This window comes from Triticum urartu, chromosome 7 (genome assembly GCF_003073215.2).
Source record: "Triticum urartu cultivar G1812 chromosome 7, Tu2.1, whole genome shotgun sequence".
Taxonomy (NCBI): Eukaryota; Viridiplantae; Streptophyta; class Magnoliopsida; order Poales; family Poaceae; genus Triticum; species Triticum urartu.
In genome coordinates, this window is record NC_053028.1 from 49,562,980 (window position 1) to 49,574,029 (window position 11,050).

Genomic DNA, 11,050 nt, shown 5'->3' on the forward strand with positions numbered 1-11,050 from the left:
GAAGTTCTATTATCGTAGGCAGTCAAGGCGGATGGTTGTGAGCCCTCTGTCAATCCAACTTGTTGTTTTATCCCCCAGATCTTAATGAATCAACACGCAACACTCTTGCATGTTCCGGAAAAAGGTCTATTGCCGTATGTGCCATCGCTGAGCAAATTTGTTTTGTTGTTTAGTATTTTGATATTTTATAGTATCCAATTTTAAATAATCAACAAGTATTTTAGGCGAAACACTTTATTTCAGTAAACATCTTTCTATAAGATATTTTAAGTTATTTTTCAAGAAATGCAGTACATTTGCGGATGCTCAGATACATGTACATACATACACCTTTATGACACACACAGATGTGTTTTTATGTATAGTATTGTTCGGTATCCATCGGGTATGGTGTACACCTGGACACCGGGGCATTTTCATTCTGGGTCCGCCCCTGCCCCCTCCCCCCAATCCTCTAGGCTAGGTGTTTGATACGTCTCCAACGTATCTATACTTTTTGATTGTTCCTTACTATTATGTTATCTGTTTTGGATGTTAATGGACTTATTTATACATTTTTATATTATTTTTAGGACTAACCTACTAACCCAAGGCCCAGTGCAAATTGCTGTTTTTTTGCCTATTTCAGTGTTTCGCAGAAAAAGAATATCAAACGGAATCCAAACGGAATGAAACCTTCGGGAGAGTTATTTTTGGAACAAACATGATCCAGGGGACTTGGAATGGACGTCAAGAAAGAAACGAGGGAGCCACGAGGCAGGGAGGCGTGCCCCCACCCTCGTGGGCCCCTCGCAGCTCCACCAACATACTTCTTCCTTCTATATATATATATATATATATATATATATATATATATATATATATATCCATATACCCTGAAAACATCCAGGAGCACCACGAAACCCTATTTCCTCCACCGTAACCTTCTGTACCCAAGAGATACCATCTTGGGGCCTTTTTCGGAGCTCCGCCGAAGGGGGAATCAATCACGGAGGGCTTCTACATCAACACCATAGCCTCTCCGATGATGTGTGAGTAGTTTACCTCAGACATTCGGGTCCATAGTTATTAGCTAGATGGCTTCTTCTCTCTTTTTGGATCTCAATACAAAGTTCTCCTCGATCTTCTTGGAGATCTATTCGATGTAACTCTTTTTGCGGTGTGTTTGTCGAGATCCGATGAATTGTGGGTTTATGATCAAGATTATCTATAAACAATATTTGGTTCTTCTCTGAATTCTTATATGTATGATTTAATTATCTTTGCAAGTCTCTTCAAATTATCAGTTTGGTTTGGCCTACTAGATTAATCTTTCTTGCAATGGGAGAAGTGCTTAGCTTTGGGTTCAATCTTGTGGTGTCCTTTCCCAGTGATAGCAGGGGCAGCAAGGCATGTATTGTATTGTTGCCATCGAGGATAAAAAGATGGGGTTTATATCATATTGCTTGAGTTTATCCCTCTACATCATGTCATCTTGCTTAATGCGTTACTCTGCATGCTGGATAGCGGTCGATGTGTGAAGCAATAGTAGTAGATGCAAAATCGTTTCGGTCTACTTGTCGCGGACATGATGCTTATATACATGATCATGCCTAGATATTCTCATAATTATGCACTTTTCTATCAATTGCTCCCACCGTAATACCTATGCTATCTTGAGAGAAGCCACTAGTGAAACCTATGCCCCCCCGGGTCTATCTGTTATCATATAAGTTTCCAATCTATTTTATTTCGCAATCTTTACTTTCAATCTGTATCATAAACATACCAAAAATATTTATCTTATTATTATTATTATATCTATCAGATCTCACTCTCGTAAGTGACCGTGAAGGGATTGACAACCCCTTTATCACGTTGGTTGCGAGGTTCTTATTTGTTTGTGTAGGTACGAGGGACTTGCGTCTAGTCTCCTACTGGATTGATACCTTGGTTCTCAAAAACCGAGGGAAATACTTACGCTACTTTGCTGCATCACCCTTTCCTGTTCAAGGGAAAACCAACGCAGTGCTCGAGAGGTAGCAAGAAGAATTTCTGGTGCCGTTGCTGGGGAGATCTACATCAAGTCAAGACATACCAAGTACCCATCACAAACTCTTATCCCTCGCATTACATTATTTTCCATTTGCCTCTCGTTTTCCTCCCCCCACTTCACCCTTTCCGTTTTATTCGCCCTCTTTTTCGTTCCCCTTCTCTTTTCTAGTTCGTCTCTTTTCGCTTGCCCCTTGTGTGCTTGTGTGTTGGGTTGTTTGTCACGATGGCCTTACCAAAAAGTTTTGATCCTCACCTTAGAAGGTTGGAAGAAATTGAAAATAATGTTAGAAGTTTTATGTCCTTGCAGTTTGAGCATAATAATTTCTTCAGAAATGAGCTTAAAGAACAAAAAAGTTTTATGGGGTACATGAATAAAGAGCTCGATGATATGTCTAAAGAATTTTATGGTCCGAAATCTCAGTTCGCTCATCTTGAAAACTTAATAGCCCAAATTTCGGATAAGCAGGCCACCTTAGTTAATAAGATGGCCGCCAAACCGGAAGAACTTGATGGTAATAAGGATGAAGATCTAAAAGTGATTGATGTGTCCCTTATTAAATCTTTGTTTTGCAATATGAATCTTGATAATGATGGGACTGGAGATGAGTCAACTTTAGTTAAAAGGCGTCCCAATGATTCGGAGTTTTTAGATCTTAATGCTAAAATTGGTAAAAGTGGGATTGGAGAGGTCAAAACTTTACATAGCAATGAACCCACTATTTTGGATTTCAAAGAATTTAATTATGATAATTATTCTTTAATATATTGCATTTCCTTGTTGCAATCCGTGCTAAATTTTCTGCATGCTTATAATCAAAATAAAGCTTTTACTAAACATATCGTTGATGCTTTAACGCAATCTTATGAAGAAAAGCTTGAATTGGAAGTTTCTATCCCTAGAAAACTTTATGATGAGTGGGAACCCACTATTAAAATTAAAATTAAAGATCATGAATTGGAAGTTTATGTGATTTGGGTGATATGGCCGCCAAACATATCGTTGAATGCTATGCTTTATGTGATTTGGGTGCTAGCATTTCCACGATTCCAAAAACTTTGTGTGATGTGTTAGGTTTCCGTGAATTTGACGATTGTTCTTTAAATTTGCACCTCGCGGATTCCACTATTAAGAAACCTATGGGAAGAATTAATAATGTTTTTATTATTGCAAATATGAATTATGTGCCCATAGATTTCATTGTTCTTGATATAGGTTGCAATTCTACATGTCACATTATTCTTGGTAGGCCTTTCCTTAGAACGATTGGTGCAATTATTGATATTAAAGAAGGGAATATTAGATTCCAATTTCCATTAAGGAAAGGCATGGAACATTTTCCTAGAAAGAAAATTAAATTACCTTATGAATCTATTATGAGATCCACTTATAGATTGCATACCAAAGATGATAACACCTAGATCTATCCTTGCTTTTATGCCTAGCTAGGGGCGTTAAATGATAGGCGCTTGTTGGGAGGCAACCCAATTTTATTTTTGTTTCTTGATTTTTGGTTCTGTTTAGTAATAAATAATTCATCTACCCTCTGTTTATATGTGGGTTTATGCTTTTAATTAGTGTTTGTGCCAAGCAGAACCTTTGGGAAGACTTGGGGGAAGTTTTAGCGATCTTGCTGTAAAAAACAGAAACTTTAGCGCTCATGAGAGTCGCTGCCATTTTTTACTGGAGAGTGCGATTAGGTTGATTCTTTTTGCAGATGATTAATAGATAAATTCCTCACGTCCAGAAATTTATTTTATAATTTTTGGGGTTACATAAGTATTCGAAACCTACAGATTATTACAGACTGTTCTGTTTTTGACAGATTCTATTTTTTGCGTGTTGTTTACTTATTTTGATGAATCTATGGCTAGTATCAGAGGTTATGAACCATAGAGAAGTTGGAATACAGTAGGTTTAACACCAAAATAAATAAAAATGAGTTCATTACAGTAACTTAAGTGGTGGTTTGTTTTCTTATACTAACGGAGCTCATGAGATTTTCTGTTTAAGTTTTGTGTTGTGAAGTTTTCAAGTTTTGGGTAAAGATTTGATGGATTATGGAATAAGGAGTGACAAGAGCCTAAGCTCGGGGATGCCCAAGGCACCCCAAGGTAAAATTCAAGGACAAATAAAAGCCAAAGCTTGGGGATGCCCCGGAAGGCATCCCCTCTTTCGTCTTCTTCTATCGGTAACTTTACTTGAGGCTATATTTTTATGCACCACATGACATGTGTTTTGCTTGGAGCGTCTTGTATGATTTGAGTCCTTGCTTTTTAGTTTACCACAATCATCCTTGTTGTACACTCCTTTTGGGAGGACACACATGAATTGGAATTTATTAGAATACTCTATGTGCTTCACTTATATCTTTTGAGCTATATAATTTTGCTCTAGTGCTTCACTTATATCTTTTAGAGCACGGTGGTAGTTTTATTTTATATAAATTATTGATCTCTCATGCTTCACTTGTCCTTTAGAACAGCATGTTAATTTGCTTTGGTTATGAAATTAGTCCTAATATGATAGGCATCCAAGATGGGTATAATAAAAACTATCATAGAAAGTGCATTGAATACTATGAGAAGTTTGATACTTGATAATTGTTTTGAGATATAAAGATGGTGATATTAGAGTGTGCTAGTTGAGTAGTTGTGAATTTGAGAAATACTTGTGTTGAAGATTGCAAGTCCGGTAGCATGCACGCATGGTAACCGTTGTGTAACAAATTTGAAACATGAGGTGTTATTTGATTGTCCTCCTTATGAGTGGCGGTCGGGGACGAGCGATGGTCTTTTCCTACCAATCTATCCCCCTAGGAGCATGCGCGTAGTGCTTGGTTTTTGATGACTTGTAGATTTTTGCAATAAGTATGTGAGTTCTTTATGACTAATGTTGAGTCCATGGATTATACGCACTCTCACCTTCCATCATTGCTAGCCTCTTCGGTACCGTGCATTGCCCTTTCTCACCTTGAGAGTTGGTGCAAATTTCGCCGGTGCATCCAAACCCCGTGATATGATACGCTCTATCACACATAAGCCTCTGTGACGCCCCCGATTCAATCATACACTAATCATACACGCAAACGTGTATGATCAAGATCAGGGACTCACGGGAAGATATCACAACACAACTCTACAAATAAAATAAGTCATACAAGCATCATATTACAAGCCAGGGGCCTCGAGGGCTCGAATACAAGAGCTCGATCATAGACGAGTCAGCGGAAGCAACAATATCTGAGTACAGACATAAGTTAAACAAGTTTGCCTTAAGAAGGCTAGCACAAACTAGGATACGGATCGAAAGAGGCGCAGGCCTCCTGCCTGGGATCCTCCTAAACTACTCCTGGTTGTCGTCAGCGGGCTGCACATAGTAGTAGGCACCTCCCGAGTAGTAGTAGACGTCGTCGACGGTGGCATCTAGCTCCTGGGCTCCAACGTCTGGTCGCAGCAATCGAGTATAGAAAGAGGGAGCAAAGCAACCGTGAGTACTCATCCAAAGTACTCGCAAGCAAGGAGCTACACTACATATGCATGCATTGGTATCAAACGGAAAAAGGGTATCATATGTGGACTGAACTGCAGAATGCCGAAATAAGAGGGGGATAGCTAGTCCTGTCGAAGACTACGCTTCTGGTAACCTCCATCTTGCAGTAGGAGAAAATAGTACATGGTAAGTTCACCAAGTAGCATCGTGTAGCATAATCCTAACCGATGATCCTCCCCTCGTCGCCCTGTGAGAGAGCGATCATCGGTTCTATCTAGCACTTGGAAGGGTGTGTTTTATTAAGTATCCGGTTCTAGTTGTCATAAGGTCAAGGTACAACTCCAAGTCGTCCTGTTACCGAAGATCACGGCTATTCGAATAGATTAACTTCCCTGCAGGGGTGCACCACATAACCCAACACGCTCGATCCCCTTTGTCCGGACACACTTTTCTGGGGGATGCCCGGCCTCGGAAGATCAACACGTCACAGCCCTACCTAGGCACAACAGAGAGGTCAGCACGCCGGTCTAAATCCTATGGCGCAGGGGTCTGGGCCCATCGCCCATTGCACACCTGCACGTTGCGTGGGCGGCCGGAAGCAGAACTAGCCCCCTTAATACAAGAGCAGGCTTACGTTCCAATCCGGCGCGCGCCGCTCAGTCGCTGACGTCACGAAGGCTTCGGCTGATACCACAACGTCGAGTGCCCATAACTGTCCCCGCGTAGATGGTTAGTGCGTATAGGCTAGTAGCCAGACTCAGATCAAATACCAAGATCTCGTTAAGCGTGTTATTTTAAAATAACCGCGAACGCCGACCAGGGCCAGGCCCACCTCTCTCCTAGGTGGTCTCAACCTGCCCTGTCGCTTCGCCACAAAGATCCGCACAGAGGGCTGTCGGGAAAGTATGTCCTTCCAGCCCCCAATTCATGAATCAACCGCGGGTACTCCTCGAGCCAACCCGACTTTAGTCATCACATGTATCATGTATAAAGTATATAATATATACCCATGATCACCTCCCGAGTGATCACGGCCCGATAGTATAGCATGGCAGACGGACAAGAATGTATGGCCACTGATGATAAACTAGCATCCTATACTAAGCATTAGGATTGCAGGTAAAGGTAACAACAGTAGTAGCAAGGACAGGCTATGCATCAGGATAGGATTAACGGAAAGCAGTAACATGCTACACTACTCTAATGCAAGCATTATAGAGAAGAGTAGGCGATATCTGGTGATCAAAGGGGGGGGCTTGCCTGGTTGCTCTGGCAAGAGAGAGGGGTCTTCAACACCGTAGTCGACAACAGGGGTACCGGCAGCGGTCTCGGGGTCTACCGGAAAGAAGTAACGGAGGGGAACACAATAAATAACAGTGCAATCAAAGCATCACAAGGCATAACATGACAATACGCGATGCTAGGGGTGCCCTAACGTGGTATGAGGTGGTACCGACGAAGGGGGAAAAACATCCGGGAAAATATCCCCAGGGTTTCGCGTTTTCGGATAGATGAATTGGAGGGGGAAATTTGGGTGTTCGCTATGCTAGGGATGTGTGGCGGACGAACGGGCTGCTTATCCGGATTCGTCTCGTCGTTCTGAGCAACTTTCATGTACAAAGTTTTTCCATCCGAGCTACGGTGTATTTTATATTAATTTTTAAAAGATTTAAATCATTTTTAGGATTTATTAAATTAATTAAATCAACATTATCCATAATAGTGTTTGTTGACGTCATCATGACGTCAGCAGTTGACCTGGTTAACCTGACAGGTGGGTCCCCCCTGTCAGTGACCAATTTTAATTAATCCATTAATTAACCTAACTCTGGATTAATTAGGGAGGGGTGGGCCCCACTGCCATTGACTAATTAATTAATTATCTAATCAGGTTAATTAGGTAACTAAAGTGTAATTACTTTAATTAGTTGTTTAATTTAATTAATCCAAATTAATTAAGTTAATTATTTATTTTATTTAATTAACTAATTAATTAGTTAATTACTTTTATCTTTTTTTTCATTCATTTTTTTAACACGTTTCAGGGGCTGGGCCCACTTGTCATAGGCCTGGGGAGGCCTTAGCGGGCACGCGGTTACGGGCATGCGGTCGGGCGCCCGAGTCCACACGGGAAGGGGGCTACGGGCGCCTGGATGGGCGCTCGCCCGCAGGGAGTGCGGCGGGGCGAGGCCAGTGGCCGGCCGGCGTGGGGGAAAACGGAGTGCGGGTCCGGCGACGAGCGGTGGTGAGGCGCCTGCAGCAGGGGAGGCTAGCAGCGCGGGTAGCTGGGCACAGGGACCAGGGCGGCGCGTGTTGCTGGCGAGCGGTCAGGGAAGGCGCAGGCGACCGCGCGCAGCGGTTGGATGGGCGTGGCGGAGCCGACGAGCCACAGGCAGAGCTGACGAGCCCTCGGAGCGCGAGCAGCGGGGCTAGGCGGCACGCGGCGACGGCGCGCCATAGCGGGACGGAGGGGGCGGACATGTACAGTTGGGAGCGGCAGGCAGAGGCGAGCAGCAGCGCCGAGGCGCGGCCACGGTGGAGGGGGGCCGCGGCGAGCGTGGAGGCCTAGGGGAGAGAGAAGGCGACGACTCACGGTGGGGAGTAGGGATCGGGGCAGCAGGGCGCGAGGAGGGCGACGGAGACGACGACGTCGGAGAGGAAGCATGCCAGCGAGGAGGAGCTCCGGCGATGGACGGCGTCGGGCGGTGGTTCGGTGACGGAGAGGACGACGACGGTGGTGGCGCACGGTGACAACGAGTAGTGCGGCCCGGTGACGAGGGGACGACGGAGCGGATAAGAAGATGGGGTGGTCCGACGGGCGGCGCCGACGAACGGTGAGGCGGCGGGGTCGAGCCGGGGCGTTGGGGGCGATCTCGATCCAGGAGGGGATCGGGGGAGTGGGGGGAGAAGTGGGGATCGTGGGGTGGGTTAGGGTTTCCGTCAGGGGTGGGGGGGGTATGTAGGCGCGGCTGGGCCGGCCTGGTTGGCCCAGAGGCCAGCTGGGCCGAGGCCCAGCGGTGGGGTCCCTTTTGCTTCACTTTGTTTTATTTCTTTTCCTTTTATTTATCCCTTTTCTGTTTTTTAAAATGTTTAGCACGTAATTGATTTTTTTATAAAATATGGGGGCTAGCTCATAAATTGCAGTGCATTAGATCCTGGCGCCAAAAACTAGGCTAGGTGAAATACTATTTCACATTAGATTTAGATTAATTAAAAGGCTACTAAATAATGTATTCATCCACTGTTTGAGGTTGTTTAAATGACTTATCAAATTTTAATAATGTTGTTTACAATTTTATCCTAGCCTCTGATTTATCTACTATTTATTGAATATTTTAGTTTTAATATTGGAAAACTTCTATTGTTTGCTTGATTTTAAATTTTAAACTTGAATCAGTTTTGAACTAACGCGAGATTAACAACAGTAATCATGGTGGCTCATCATCGTTAACGTGGGATTACTGTAGCGTAACTATCCGGGCGTCACAATTCTCCTCCACTACAAGAAATCTCGTCCCGAGATTTAAGAGGTGGAATAAGGGGGAAACGTTTGGTTACGAAATCCTAACGAATCTTCTCGGCCTTGGTTGCTCTTCTCGAAGTGGTTGATCCATAGCGCTGATGTCTTCATTTCTCTGCTTCAAGTCATCATGATGAAGTTGTCATCCTTCCTTCAAGATCTTCACCGTACTTACGAAAGGGTAAGAAGGGAAAACTCGATATGGATGGATTCTAACAAGATCGAGCATTAGACGGTTAACTCAGGGAAGAAGCATAAGTATCTCTCGATTTGAAACTTAAGAAGATATCAAGAGCAAAGTAAGAAGGTACCATGAGAAGCTTCAAACGGATAGGCAATCGTTCGATGCCTAACTAGAAGGTGAAAGGGGTTCAGGGCAACGATAATAGGTATTGCGCCTCATACCAGAATAGATCACTAGACAGGTGGTCCGTGAATTACATACGAGGCCACGCACGAGGAATAACCTTGGAAACAGGGTGTATAGGAGAGTCAGGTTTCGATCCTGGGACCTGTGGGTTATGGGCCCACCATGTGGGTTTAAAAGTAGGAGGAGCGGTGACATCTTGCACGATCATGATAGCAAGGCATGTCAAAAGGGTAGCCTGTCAATTATGTCGGCAACAACGTCGGTACCAAGGGCGAGGGGCGAAGAGAACTATCTTCCTGCTCGTTGAACGAGGCGGACCAATAGGCAAAGTTCTCGTCCATTGGTGGTTACCAGAATTTCTACAACAATAGTAACATGGTCTTACTGACAGAGTTGTACACTAAGGTGCTTATAAAAGCAGTGACGCATTACTGCTTAGATCATATAAACCTCAAGAAGGTTAAACAGAACAATGGAAAGGAAAATGTGATTATTAGATTAAACAGATCAATGGGAAGGAAAATGTGTTTAAACACATATTTCAGGGGTATATCCTTCCCAAGAACAAGCAGAGTATGATATCCAAGACCGGATAGAAGGTAGAAAACCACTTAAGTAAGGGGGAGGAAGCTCATGATATTACCCATACAACGGTGTTTGGATAATTGAGCAGGAAACATTTAGCATTAGCTTCAATGTTCTTGTTGAAAATTGGAATACCATAGACATGCTTCGAGATAGCATTGACATGGTCAACAGGTGAAGATCAGACTCTGGAGACACAAAGGATACATCAGGAATAACTTGAAGAATAGGTCTTACAATTCCCTCATGGAAGAAGGGATAACCTTGCTGAAAAGGAATCTATAACAACAAGTCCTCTGGCCAGGTGTGATAGGCATGACCTCACCTTACCGATATATAAGGACCAATGTAATAACTCTTGGAAATATGTTCCAACCATCATATCTGACCGAGATTCAGATCTGATTGGTGCCAGGATGCCTCGGACTCAGGATGCCTGAGAAGAAAAGGTGCAACACAATTGACGAGACGACATTGTAAGATTCTCGGGAAATGTACTATGGAAGCGAGTTCCAAAATAAGAGTTCATCATTAACACCAAGGGGAGGATGAAGAGGTGGCTGATGAACTCAACGACAATTCATTGAGATTTTCAAAAGATGGATTTCCACACTTATGTGAACAAGGAGATAACGTTTGTGGGATCAAATGATAAAAGGATGTATGCTCGAGGAAAACATACACAATTAAGCATTGGTTGAAAAGTGCACCCAAAATATGGTCTTAGGTAGCATGATCAATGTTAGAAAGGTGATTCAACAACCAATAGTCTAAGAATGAAATATTGACCATTAACTTGAAAGCAATAGGGTGCTAGAGACACGAACAAGTTTGTGTTGAACGGAAGGCAATAAAGTGGTCGATGATAACACAAATCATCGAGGGCAAGGAGGGTACTTCGCATCATGAATTCAATTAATATCTTGGAAGGGGTCAAAATGTTGATGATGATCACGACAAATCTTGTCGAGAGGCTCCATGAGGATGCAATCGCTCGGTGATGACATCAAGCCAAGGGAATGGTGAAGCAAAAGGTTATTATAACCATAGA